Consider the following 14,701-nt stretch of genomic DNA (forward strand, 5'->3'; position numbering starts at 1 on the left):
AGTGGTTGATAATTTGGGGATGTCTCACTAAGCTTTCGGGCTTACAGTTGTGGTTTTATGTTTTTCAGGTTCTTCAGGAGACCGTGGCAAGGCGAAGGCATGATCGTACCGCTCCTAATGATTTTGTAGTAATGTGATTCTAGGAATACGCGAAATGTTTTGTATTGAAAACCTTTTTGTAATGATTTAATGGAATCGAGTTGTTTTTGAAAAATTTAAATTTTGTTGTATTTTTTGGTTGTTACACTTGGATTTTTAGAGCGTTACATAAACAGATGAATAGTCTCGCTCAATCTATTCACGCCATGGAGGATCTCATCAACGAGCTTACTAAATCTATTGAGAAGAGGATTCTCGAATTTCAGAAGCCAGGAGGGAAACCATACTTACCTAAACCCGAAGTAGAAACACCGCTTTTCAAAGGACCCAACAATATCACTGGCGTTTTCAACGAAGCACCTATCTCCACTACCGACCCTAGAGATTGGATCAATAGGGTCGAACTCTCCTAGGAAGGAAACATGGAGGATTACATTGAGAAATTCAAAGCTTTATCGGCCCTAATTCCAAATCAATCCGAGGAACAAGCACTCGATATGTTTTTACATGGCCTTCAGCCAGACGTCAAGAACTGGTTGCAATTCCTTTGTCCGGAGACATGCGACAGAGCTATGGATTTAGCTCGCCACGTCGCCACCACACTGTCCTTTTCCACCGATCGATTAGGTCAAAAAGCAAAGATGACTGGTTCAAATGGTAATTGGGGGTCCGATTTCAATAACTCCTGGAAGCCTAGCCAAATGGTGATGACCCAACCCACTGATAAGCCCATCACACCATCAATTGCCCAAAACCTACCCAGATTCCAATCGGAGCAGACTTCAATTAAAACCTTGGGCACGTATATCCCTGATCTCTCACTAAAGCACTCATCAGGATTACTTTCGGATCGATCACATCCTCAGTACGCGATGATGTCATTCCACAGATTAAAGGAGGAAATCGTTAAATTGGTACAACCACTGAACCCTACACCTTCTTTCATACAACTTCCATTAGTAGATGCCGACAAGGTTTCCAATTCAAAACCTTATTCTTCATATCTTGTAACAACTTTAACAGCTAAATTTGACTCGGTACTCCAAATGTATCACCATTATCTTATAAGCACAGGCTCGTGTCTCACCTCAGATTCAAAAGGAGAATTAATTGTACCTTCAATGTCCTTGCTATCTATTGATAGCTCAAACTACTTTGATAAACCTAGGTGTATGATGAAACTCCCATCTTCTAATTCGATAGGCACATTGGTAACTATTAGTGAAGTGAAATCGACATCAGGAGAGGGTATCCCTAGTGTTCTAGATAATTCTAAATGATTTGCAGCTAAAAAACATGAATTTCTAACATGTGTGGAAGGGCTCAAAGGATTTGATAGCGATGAGCTTCTTAATATTGACAGTGGGGGGAGTTGTATTATCACAAACCATGGTCATTTAGTTCTTTTCAATATCTATGGGTATCAAGCTACCTATGATGATACAGAACGGCTTGATTTCAAGCTCTCATTCTACAAAATATTGCAGAATCGATGGGAGAATCTCCTTCTCAATGAAAGAAGGATAATTGGTGTTGGTGATTCAAACATTGCTACTTCTTTTGATGGGTGTGATGCAGGACCACATTTTGAAAATAATGGCTCTAGAAGCTGGTTCAGATCTATACTTGTGTATAGTGGAGGCTTTTTCTTTGATGTGATCAAAGCAAAACATACCGACAGACAAGAAGCTTGGGCTACAAGCACGGATGGTGACGTGTTCAACTTTAGTTCTAGAATGGACCATATTTTAAGTGTTGGTTCATGCTTACATCAAGATACTGATCTCAAAGGAACCACACCGGACTACCAATGGGAAGGAAGGGGAAAATCAAAGGTGCAAGGATGTCAGCAGACTCTTGTGTTGATGATGTCACAAAGGCAATATATTGAGGAAGTCAAAGCCAATGAACAATCAGTCTGCAGGGGTGAGTGCAGAGAAAATAAAAAAGTTATGCTGGGTATAACACAACATGGAGGGGATCTTGCTTTATTTGAGAGTCTTATTGCATCTAGTATGTGGTGGGTGCCTGCTGTGAAAGAATTCCTTGGTGTTATGCACAGTAACCCTTCATGCATGCTCACAAGACGAATCCTCAACATAATGGACCTGCATCTTTGGATCACGACCCATATGTCAATGTTGCAAATGGTTTGGATTGTTTTCCAAACCCTAGGCTTGAATACAAGCCTGTTTCAAGACGGTGGTATTGATAGAGAATGTGTCAAATATTAACAAAGGGCAAACATGGAGGGACCTGGTTGCAATTTTTATTACTTTATGTTTTACACCTCACTCCAGAATCATCCTTTGTAAGGTTAAATAGCATGAGTCATAGTAGTAGTGGGGATTCATTCAGTATTTTGCATTGGTATTTTGAGTCTTCGGCATTAGCTTAGGCAGGAGGTCATCTCTTTGAGATCCTCTCTGATTTAGGTCAGGAAGAACAATCATTTGATTAACTTCTTTGAATTTTTATTCTCTTATTTCCACGTGAAGTTCATAGTAATCAAGCATTCAATTTCTGTTCTTCATTATTGTGTTATCGATTCTTATCAATATGCCAGTATAATATTTAGGACCAAGGTCCATTGATAGCGGGCGAGTGCCCAAGGAATGGTTTGTATGATAGAGTATACTTGTTGTTTGTGTGATACTTGTATGTTCCTGGTAGGGAGGTGAGTGTGGGCGAGGTCTCGTATCTCACCAATAGCAGAGTGTGGACATTGTTCCACATCTCATTAGCAGCAGAGTAGGGCGAGGCCCAAGTTAGGGAAAGAGTGAGTGTGGGCTGGGCCCGTATCTCACTATCAGTAGGAGCGTGGACGGGGTTCCATGACTCATCAGTAGTAGGACAAGGGTGAGGCCCAAGATAGGCGAGGCCTCAGGACAGGAGTCATTAGTATATGTTAGCTTATGTGTTGTGATATGTTATGGTTAGTATATGTTAGCGGGCGAGGCCCAGTGACAGGAGAGGCCTGAGTGAAACAGATATGTATTAAAGCGGGCTCGAAGCCAGGTGGGGCCTGGAGCGGCGGGGCCGTTGTAGCAGGCGAGGCCCGAGGTAGCGGGCGTGGCCTTGTATATGTTGTATGTGTTTATGCAGGGTATGTGGTAGGTTGGGGAACTCACTAAGCTTCGTGCTTACGGTTTTCGGTTTTGGTTTCAGGTACTTCCGGTAGCGGAAGGAAGAGCTCGGGGTGATCGCATGGCACACACCATTGATTAGTCAGCTTGGGATGTTTTACTCTAATAATGAAATCATGTTTTGGAATTAATACTCTGAGTTATGTTATGCTTTATGATATGTTTTTATAAACATGGTTTTTGTAATGATTTAAAGAAAAATTTTGGTACACATTTTTGGTTCGTTACAATTAGAGTATTGGATTAAATCCACGCTCACTTGGATCACTTCATGGATTTATCATGGGTGATTAGTGAGACAATAATATTGTATATTCTAGAAACCGAGACATGTGAGTTGTTATTTGTTGGTCGGTTGCACATTGATAATAAGTAAATGCACCAGTAACTTGGTGTCATAAAACTTATTGTTATGTGTGATTCGATTAGTGAATGCAAGCGAGCATTTGAGTCAAATTTTATCCATTACTTTTACCCAAAGTGGGATAAAATCGATATGTGTGGGCCCCTCAATGATTTAGTGATGACACCTAAGCGCTTGGCCAAGCCGGGACTAAGTTGATGTGTTCAATTGTAGTCTGTTGTTAGTCGTCATAAATCGGAAGTCGGGAAATAGTATAGAGAGAATGATTGAAATATGATCTTGAGAATGGAGGAATATATGATCCCTTATCTATAAGATATCTTGAGAATGGAGGAATATATGATCCCTTATCTAAAGGACACGCTATCTAATAAGATCAGAGTTGACAGCAGCTTTTGAAAGCTACGATTGTTGATCAGGTTCTGAAGTCATTCGGAAAATAGTTATTAGACTTATCCAAGTAGGAGACTGTTGGATTAGTGTCTAAGTCCATAACTATTTTGGTATGTACTTGACCTGATTATGAGCATGGTCCTTTTGGGTTGCCTTCACCATAGAAATATGTAGGATGAATTAAGGAGAGAAAGGTTTAAATATGATTTATTAATATATTATGAGAATAATATATTAAAAGAGAAATCATATTGTTTAATTAATATTAGTCAAAAATTAATTGATAATTAACTTTTTGGCTAAAAGAGATTAATTAAATATAGGGGACTGGACTGCAATTATTGGATAATTGAGTTAGTGGGCTAAGGAATGCTAAAGGAACAAGGGGTGAACGAAATTAGGATGGGAGCCCACCATATTTTCGTCCATGGCCTTATCCCAGAACGTTCCATGGGCTGCTTAGAGTTTAAGATGTCCATTAGGGTTTTGACTGAAACCCTAGCAGCCCACACAAGTATATAAAGAACCCCTTAGGCCCCAAAAACGTGGGTAACTGAATCCTTAGGGTTTCTATACATTTTTGGGTGCCTCCTCTTTTCTCCTTCTTCATCTAGTTGCTTAGTGGTGTTTGTGACTCCATTAAAGGTGCAGCACTTGAGGCACTAAGCTTTCTGAAGCCAATCAAAGCAAAGAATTGATTTTTATTACAATATAACAATCAAAGGTAATTGTTAAACCCTTATTTCAGTTCTTATATGATAGATCTAGGGTTTATAGCTTTGGATATTCAATTGCATGTTCATTAGACAAACTCGATCCAAAAGCTATTAGGGTTTGCATGAAATCCATCTGATTGATGTTTTGCTTAAAACCCATCAGTTTCGGATTGTATTCAACGTGTTTTTATTCATTGACGATTCCTCCATGTTTCAAATTGAGAGTTGGAGTATTTTGAAGTTATGAGTTGTACGAGAGGAAGATCAGTGGTCGAGGCAAGACATTGTGAGATTCTGAGAGGGTGCATTGCGGTATCCGAGTACGATGTCGTGGGTGGGAGATCAGTCGTTGAGGCAAGACATCATGAGGTTCTGTGATGGTGTACCGAGGTATCCGAGCATGATGCCCTAAATTTTCGGATTATTTTGAGACTTGAGTTGTGAGATGGCAAGTGGGGTACCAAGTGACTATGGTTCCAGTAGGAGCCCTTCAACTCTTTGTCATCAAATGGGATTATCCAAGAATGTGAATTGAAGCGAGAGAAAGTGTTTTGTCACGACGTTTGTCATCAGGAGTAGTGATGCTTAACCTGGGTGGGTGTGTGTACCTATCTATGTTGGACCGTGGAGTATTCGATAGTGAATTCGGTGGGATGATGACTCGAGGATGAGATTATGGGGTGATAATAGAGTGAGTGGATCTGAGTGGGAGTAATCACTTGAGACTATCAGGGAAAACCATGGGGTGAGTCCCTGGCGAGTGAGAGAGTATTATGAAACTGCGGAGAGTCGTAGCTTTCACTGGCGCGCGCACACGCGAGAGAGAGGGATAGAGAGAGAGAGAGAGAGAGAGTATTGTGAAACTGCGGGGAGCCGTAGCTTTCACTGGCGAGCGAGAGAGTATTGTGAAACTATGGGGAGTCGTAGCTTTCACTAGACAACGATAAAGTATTGTGGAACTGCGGGGAGCCGTAGCTTCCACTAGCCAACAAGTGAGAGACAGAGCGTAGAGAATCTGCAGGGAGCTGTAGCTTTCACTAGCCAGCAAGAGAGTATTGTGAATCTGTGGGGAGCCGTAATGATCACTATTCAGAGCATGATGCAAAGGAATTCTTAGGATTGGGTTGCCTTACCTATCGAGTCTTTAGGAACCGGGTGGCCGGACCAGGGGAGAGACTGGGGTCTCCGTGATGGTCAGCAACCATTATATTCCGAGTTGGGGTGGGGTTATCGGAATCAGAAGGAATTGGAGAAGTGATGACGCGTGAATTCACGAATCACTGGTCGTGATTTAAGTATCAGATTGGAGATGAGTGGTCCCATTTCTGCTGTTGAACCAGACTCTCGAGTTTGACTTTAGCTCTAGTAGTTTATTGGGTAGACAGGATGAGATTCCGTAGGTTCAGATGGATTTCATTTCGAGAGGTAATAATTTTCATCTAATGTCTTAGACCTGAGTGGGTCAGTTCGTTGGTTTGGGAAGAACAACGAGACGCATAGAACTAGTGAATGGTAGACGACAGAGGTCTGAGGTGAGACAACTTCGGAAGGGGTTGTAGTGTTCACTTGATGTAAGGCGAACTTTGTGACTTGTGTGTCTCATGATGGGATGAGATAGCTATTGCGAGAAGGAATTTATAAGGCCGACTTGTTGGGTGTGCAATGAGTAGCCTTTGGAAGTTCAATTGTTGGGTCGGGAGTTGACCTGGTGCTCGGTGTCGGAAGGAACATTTGAGAGGAAGCTGGGGCTTATGATTATCGATGTTAGAGGATCGTTCCAAGTAGGCATAATCGCTTTCTTGGTTTTGAGGACAGGGTTTGGAGGTTCATTCTTTCAGACGAGTTCTAATAGTTGTTCAGGTGGTGGGTCCTTGGTGGGATGTGATCCTTCCGTTCCTTTTGAGATACGATCTGGATCGATTGGTATATCTGATATGAGTGATCAATAGCCAATTATTGGCAACGACTTGTTTCCATCAGTCGCAACAAGAGAATCAGAGTTCGCAGTGTGTTATCAGGGTCTGTTATTCGAAGAGCGATTAACATGATGACATCTTGCAAGGGCGGCCTGGCAGGGAAAGAGACCACTAGAGTTTTCAAGTTCTAGAGATTCATAACGGGGACCGTAGTGGTAGAGGGGTCCGTCTTTTTCGAGATTGGGAGTTCCCATTTGGGTTCAGGTATCTTTGGAGGGGGGTTGTTGTAGGATATGAAATCCTTTCGGTGGTGTTTCACGAGTTATTGGGTTCTATATATATGTGTTGTTGAGGAGCGATTTCGAGGGCGAAATGAAATTAAGTGGCGGAGAATTGTAACATCCTGTTTCAGATCGTCCGTGATTTAGGGTTTGTGGGCTGCAACCCGAGCATGAGGAAGCCTTGAGACTACGACGAGTTACTAGAAGCATTGGGCTTCTCACCAATTTTTCGTGGATATGGGGATTGTTGGAAACGGGCTTATAATGTGGAAGTTAGGATAGTTCAAAACATTGGCAGGTTTGGTCCCTCATTTGAGAAAAGATGGTAGCTGAGTACGTGGGGCATACGTGTGTGTACGCTCAGCGTACTCATGTGCTTAATTTGGACGCGGAGCCACCTAGTACGCTAGGTGTACTAGGCTTAGAGAGAAAACCCAAAATAAGGGGTGTGACCCAATTTAAATAACATGATGGCCTCATTTTTTGCCACAATTTCCATCCTTCAACCCTCTAAAAAATCTAATATCCTTTTCTTTAGCTTGAGTGTCCATTTGTGCGCTTTTAAGGGTTCTTGTGGTATCCTTGAAGTGAAGAAGGAGCATTGAGGAGGATGGAGTTGGAGTCTAAGCCTTGTATCTCAGCTTTTCTGTGGTTGGAGCATCATTTGAAGGTATAAAGCTCAAAGCTTTCTCATCCTTTTTGATTTGAGCATATTATGGTCCATTTTAGGGTTTTGGTCCCAAAGCTTGAAGCTTTATGAGTTGTTGAACTCCAGAGCTTAATATTTGTCCCATTGAGTGTTATTAATGGAGTGGATTCATAAAAATGAGGTCTTGGTTGTTAAAAACACCCCATGCATGAGATATGAGCATTTTTGGGAGTAAAGAGTGAGAGTTTTTGTGTTTGGGGCTTCCTCAGCCATGCAAAGGCTTAAATTCACGAACTTTATGGAGTATGAGCCTTTAGGAGGTCCAGATCTGAGAGTAGAGCTATGGTCTTAACGGATTAAGACCAAGCGAGTGGGAAGAGCAAGTCTGGAACATACGCCCCACATAATCCTAGTACGCCCCACGTACTAATCTAATGTCCCCGATCAGGATTTATGTGGATGCTTGTGTACGCTGAGCGTACCAAGGGAGGTACGCCCCACGTAATCTAGTTGTGGGCTTTTTAGGCTAAATCTCATATTGGGCCATGAGTGTTGGGCCTGGCTTTTGGGCTTGTTGTACTAGATTTTTTTGATCAGAGAAATATTGTGCATGTTTTGGGCCTTGTGTTGGTCTTGTCATTGGGTCTTAAGTTTAGGAGTTGGGCCTTAGGAGTTGTATTGAGTCATCACTTTAATAAGTGAGTGCATAGTTACTTTCATCTTAGACATAGATATGAAATATTTAATATAAATTACGTGCTATGTGTTCATATTATCTGCGTTCCTGATATCTTTTCTAGATGAACGATTTATACATGTTTACGTGATTTAAACTGTATATATACTTTTATAATTATAAATATATATTGGATAGCGACGGGTGATGAGGGAAAGGTGATGATAAATAGGTGACGTGAGATGTGAGGATATGCCATAACCTTGACCTGTGATGTTGCGATATGGCGATGTAGTCATCTACCAGAGTATAAATGGCGACCACAGACTATTATAGACAGTCATGTGGAAACACCAACATGCTTATAACTTGTAGGTGATGAATTACGAGTTCATGCGATGTTGTAGCCACGTATTCATGCGATGATACTCTAACCCTTACTTTGAATTACGAGTTTAGACGATGTTTTAACTACGTAATCATGCGATGATACCCTAACCCTTACTAGACACGTATTGGGGGAGTAATCCCCGAATCAATATTGTCTATAAAAAAATTCCACATTTCTTGCATTGCACTTTAAGTGGACCTCTCGAAATTATACACAATTCATAATTGACAAAAATCTCTAGATTTCTATTAGTTTCTTTGATGCCAACAATGGTAATATTACTTGATGAATTTCCAATGGCAACGAAAGTCAAATCTATTGATTGATTTGAGAGAGTTTTTTTTTTTTTTTTTTTTTCTTTTTTTAAATTAAAGTGAGTTTTTTAGTGGTTTGGTTTAGCCTCAACATTTAATGCTTATATATAAACTATCAAGGAATGGTAAATATGGATAAAATTGACCAAGAATCAAACCGGCAACATCCTCAAACGGCTATAAAGCCGTTAGAATAAGACAAAAAAATGTCATATTATTTCCCGCGTAAACCGGTTTGCTACACCGGTTCAGCGTAAACATGTTCTAAACCAGTCCCAACGGCTAGAAATACGAATAGATACAAATCAGCGATTTAGTTCAAGATCAGTTTGCTTCACCAATGAATCGGTTCAGGGTGAACCGGTTTTTCATTGATCAGTTCGATTCGTGAACCGGTTTTTTTGATGCAAGTCTACCATGAGGTGGAGCACAAAGTCTATTCATTAGTTCTCTTATAGCATTCAAACTTGATTTTCATTTCATTATAAATTTATTTTATAAAAAGGTTGTCATGTGTTTACGTGAATTGACTTGAATTTTAGAATACTCTTGATCATTTCATTTGTTTATTTGAACTCTCTCCTTATTTCTACACAATCTTTCCAAATTTCTCGAGAATGTTTGTTTAAGGGTGCTAACGAAACTTACAAAATACAAAAATTAAAACCTACAAAAAACCCACGACTAATACAAACAGCAAAACATATATCAATGTTTATGATTTCCAAGTTTTGAGTTCCCCATACGAACAATAATCGAACAATAAAATATTAGACATTGATGATAATTATGAAAAAAACAGAAATATTTTCAAAACATCGACATTAATCGTAATCATAAAGAACAGGAATAACCGAACAATAACAAGAACATACGAATAAGGACAATAGCACTCTGATAAATTAATATATAAATTAATTAATTATATTTTAATTGTATCCCATATTTTGGGTAACTTGATCAAATATATCCCAAATAATATAATAGATCCGAATAGCCCATTTCAAATAAGATCCGAATAACTCAATTCAAATAAGATCCGACTAGCCCAATAATGAAGCCCGACAATGAAGTCCAATTAGGCGATTTTAACTTTTGAACAATAAAATACAATCACCTTTGTCGAACTTGAGCAGTAGAAAGTGAAACCCCTACATTTTCGGCACCATGAAAAACTCTGATACACGAGTCTCATTCGGTCGCAGATCATGATCTTTATAGTATCGGAAATCGAAAGGAACTGTAAATTTTTGTTAGCTTAATCACCATTTTCCATTTCGTTTCACTTGTTTTTCGACTGTAAATGTGATTTCTGTGTGTGTTGTGACTTGTTAGCTGCCATCGAAATGATTTCGTGTTAGTTGCAAATGTGGTTTCAATTATGTGTCCTGTTTTTTCGTCCCTAAACGACTGCCGTTGATTTCAACCTTAGAACTTTCCGCCTGCGGGTGAGCTGATTAATTGCTAATTTAAAAAATTAAGATTCATTTGTTGTTTTACTAGGTTATAACCCGTGTACTACACGGATGATTGACTATTATAAACAAAATATATATTACCAATCAATATTTTTTTTAATGATTTAAAATATCATAAATAAATATTATATTAACTACAAATACACAATCATAATATTATTATAAACAATAATATATTTTTTAATGAAATGATTTAAATCATATACATGTAAATCCATCTTAGAGACTTTATTTTTATGTTCATAAACTTTGTCGATTGTATGGTATATTGTTTTAATAATTGGTTGCAAAAACTAATTATTGAACATTTAAACCATCCATAAATTCTATCAAAATAAAAGAACTTGCCAAGTTGGTGGACTTCAAATACAACACCACGTGCATTTGCATTTGACAAAAACCTCTTTTAAAGAAATTGCTATATTTCAATAATCTTTATTTTCAGTTTTTTAACAGTTTAGAAACTATTTAGCACTTAACTGATGTATTTTACAATGATATAAATCTTATCAGAGTTCATAAATAAGTAATAAATACTGTAATTATAAAAGAACTTCAACGAATAAAAGTAAACAATATTAAAATACAAAAAAGAACCATACATAATAACAAAAGGAATATAAACTACAAATAGTAACATAAAAGCTGAGTATAACTACTAATAAAAAGACTAAATTAATATAATTACACAAGAACCCAATATATTTTTTTTTAGAAAGAGACACTCTCAGCAAATTTTATTCAAAAAATAACAGAATACAAATGAATTACAAAAAAATCCATGAAGCCATGTTTGCCATCGATTAAAAGCTAGTAAAAGGACTAAACATAAGCCAAATCAAAGGATATGTAGCAGCAATGAACACAGGCTAACCTGGTAATATGAAGAAAAAATAAATATTTGTTGTCCAATAGACAAAACATGAGAATTTCAGAGAAAGAACAACTTCATTAAATCAAGACAATCAGAACAATGTACATGCCAACGTGGGGTCCAAATGCAACACCATACTAAAAAGGCTTCTAGGGTCCATGTGACAATTAAAACAATTTAAGAAGCTTTTTGACCAGTAGGAAGTAAAAATAACACCAAAATGTTAGCACGATGCCACACGAAATAAACAAAACTCATAGAACCATACTTCATTCTATTACAACACCATACTTTATGATCTACCAAATCATAGGATTGTACTTTCAAGTGCTATTTTATTAGGATATTATAATCTAAAAAAGCTACCCAATTATAACATTGTACTTTCAAAGTACGATGCTTTATTATAAAATAATATGTAGCGATATAAAGAAAGAAAAGTAGAATGCTATGAAATGAAAGTAAATAAAAGTAATGGATATTTATTTCAGTTAGACCAATATAGCATGTTACTGGTCCCACCATATTTTCGAACTATAGGTTAGGACTTATAGCATCTTACTTTCAAATGTAAGGTGTTATAGCATCATATTTTCTATCATCTTAGTTGGATTTCATGGTACAAGTAATATAAGATCTTAGTTATCAAAAAGACACCAAGTAACTGATGTAATGGAAAGTACATTTCTATTTCTTGGATTTAGCTCATAATTGGGCTAAATGCAAGAAATATAAATATTCTTCCTATTTTTTCACACGCACACACATTGTCATAGCCACACAAAAATATACAGCAGAAGCATATACTTTGTGTGTATGTGTGTGTGGTAGATCATTCATACCTCTAAACACACCTTGGTAGAGGGAAAATTAAAATGAATGAAAATACCAATAAATTAGAAATCATTCATACCTTTGGGGCAAGTGATGGTTCATTATAGCAAATGTATTTTCGGGTCACAATTATGCCATTGTCTTGCCTGCAATGTTTCACCAGTTACAACTCACTTACGGCTCATGAATTGCAATATAAATTTAAAAAGATATTATATCTATATTAACATTTCTTATCAATTTTTCTATATACATAGGATCCATAAAAAAATAAATATCAAAGACAGTTCATGGTTGAGTGGCTTAAGCACGGGTGTTGGGTATTGGGAAATGGAGAAGCTAAGCCATAAGACCTTTAGCTATCAACTTCAAGGGCATTTTAGGAAAATATATATTAACACTAACGATTTAGGAAAGATTGTTGACATGATTTTGTTTATTATAGGGAGGATAAAGGATCTATTATTGTTTCCAAAAGTAATATATAATTTTCAATTAAAGAAAATCTTTTAATTATAAACATAAGGTCACTTGAAAACCTCCAAAGGCCATGGAATTGTTTCAACTCTTAAAATACCAATTAGTTAGAATGAGGGAGACGCTGTAAAAAAGGCTTAACAAACACTCCTTCTTGCAAATTTTAAACCTGCAATAACACAAATAATGGAGTAATTATAAATAATTACCTAGTTGTTATTTTGCAACCACCAAGAAGCATGACAAAACAACTTTACCAACGTGTGTGAATAGTTCTTTCCCAACATCAATTTGACTTTTTAACCTGAAAAAATTGATTTAATTTAGTTGATGAATAAAATACCTATATAACACATAACACATTAAAATAACATATATAGATATTGAATTACGCATGAATGATTGTGGTTAAACCGTTTGCACAAAATTAAACCCAAAATCATCAAAACGACTATTTTATGCATCGATACAGATTTTTCTAAAGTGGAACCAATAAATCTCAGTTGTGGAAATGGATGAGTCCGCTTCCTTTCATATTCTAAATTTTATGATCCCTGTATAAAGTATTTTAATTGAAATTCAGGAAAAGTAAAATAGAAAACACCTATATGATGCTTCACATATGCGACGGTAGGGGTGTCCTGGTAGGGCCGCGACGATGTATGTCTGCGATGGTGAAGATACTTTGATGCAAGGATGGGGTCGTAAGGTTGTGATGGTTCGATTGGAACTCAGAACTCTAGAAGGTGGTGACATGGTCGGATTTCTAGGGTTTTCAGAGATATAGGGAGAGAGAGTAAATTAATGGGTGTATTAGCAGAATCGGAAGGCATAGTGGGAGACGAAAACAAAGAGAATAATGAGATGGTTGTTGATTTCAATCTTGATTTATTAGGTTGAAGACGATTGAAGATAAATTGATTCCTGATTTTGTGGGATTTATTGAAAATTTCATTAAATTAAATTGATTGATATTGATATATAGCCTATTTTAGAGGATAGTCACATGGGCGGGAAAACATCAAAATAGAGTTATCAAAACATTACACGTGGCAAAGTAAAGGCTTAGAAAATGACATGTGACATGTATAAAGAGTCTTTTATTAGAAGAAAAGAAGATTTATATTGTGTTGGTGAATATTCTTTTTTTTTGAAGGTTGAAACACAAGATCTACTATTGATTGTAGTAGAAAGATATAAGTTTTCTATTCTTCAATGGGATCTAATTGCAAAAAAATTGTTACAAGGTTTGGTCTTATTGGACAAAGTATTCATGTTTCCTTTTCTTTAGACTGTATCAATTGAAATAAATGCATCAATTGAAATAAATAAAGCTTAGTTGTTGAATATTCTATGGCTTTTGTAGATCAATTTGTGATATATCAACCTCAAGCCCCTTAGAAGGATCAAGCTCAAATAGTTCAAGCTCAAGCTCATACACCTCTGATGGAACAAGCTAAGACACAACAGATGATGCAATTCCATACACCTCAGCTGGTCAGGTGCATATCCGGTTTTCTAAATGTGTTATGGGCACAATATTGCTAAAATGAGACATATTCTGATATTTTTCACTCTTTTATAGCATTTTATGTTACTTACCACCCTTTTGATCTTTTTAGGCAGTCATAGGCGACCCCAATTGTAGAGCCATTGTACTCCATATGTATTTGGAACGGATTAAGGTAGTAGTCCTTACTCACAATTGTTATTCTCTTGAAAAGGTTCAAATTAATATTTTATCCAAACCTTATGGTTTCTATCAGAAAATAAATTATAATAATTAGGTCTTTTCCGGATAAAAATATAATGGGACACAATATATGTTGGGTACTTGATACATGATGAGGTCACTCATTTTTGCTATAAGCCATAATGATACCCCCATGGATTTGCAAGGATAGATCAGGTTGCAAGGCCGGATAATGATCTTGCAAAGATTGAATATTTAAATTGTGCGTGCGATCAGTACAAATATTCCAATTCATCAACAAAAGTTTGTCGGTAGTGGTCGTAAACAACCCATCTTTGTAAGCATTTAAGTTGTGGATTCCATGAGAGAAATGACGTTTTCTATCTAATGGCTCGAGCCT

General features: G+C 37.3%; 2 long non-coding RNA genes across 2 annotated transcripts; one reads left to right on the plus strand and one right to left on the minus strand.

Annotated features, from left to right (window-relative positions):
* The first annotated feature begins 312 nt into the window (after positions 1-312).
* LOC145097940 (uncharacterized) lies at positions 313-3,456 on the plus strand. Its single transcript, XR_013704535.1, has 2 exons — positions 313-1,013; positions 3,268-3,456. It is a non-coding gene; the product is annotated as an uncharacterized LOC145097940 (long non-coding RNA).
* Positions 3,457-11,043: 7,587 nt separating this feature from the next.
* LOC145097941 (uncharacterized) lies at positions 11,044-13,550 on the minus strand. The gene is made up of 4 exons (XR_013704536.1): positions 13,213-13,550; positions 12,818-12,912; positions 12,211-12,277; positions 11,044-11,297 (listed from the first exon to the last, which is right to left on the minus strand). It is a non-coding gene; the product is annotated as an uncharacterized LOC145097941 (long non-coding RNA).
* Between the last annotated feature and the right edge of the window lie 1,151 nt (positions 13,551-14,701).

The sequence above is a fragment of the Lactuca serriola genome, chromosome 4 (genome assembly GCF_051521515.1).
Source record: "Lactuca serriola cultivar US96UC23 chromosome 4, Lser_US96UC23_V15, whole genome shotgun sequence".
NCBI classification, from domain to species: Eukaryota; Viridiplantae; Streptophyta; class Magnoliopsida; order Asterales; family Asteraceae; genus Lactuca; species Lactuca serriola.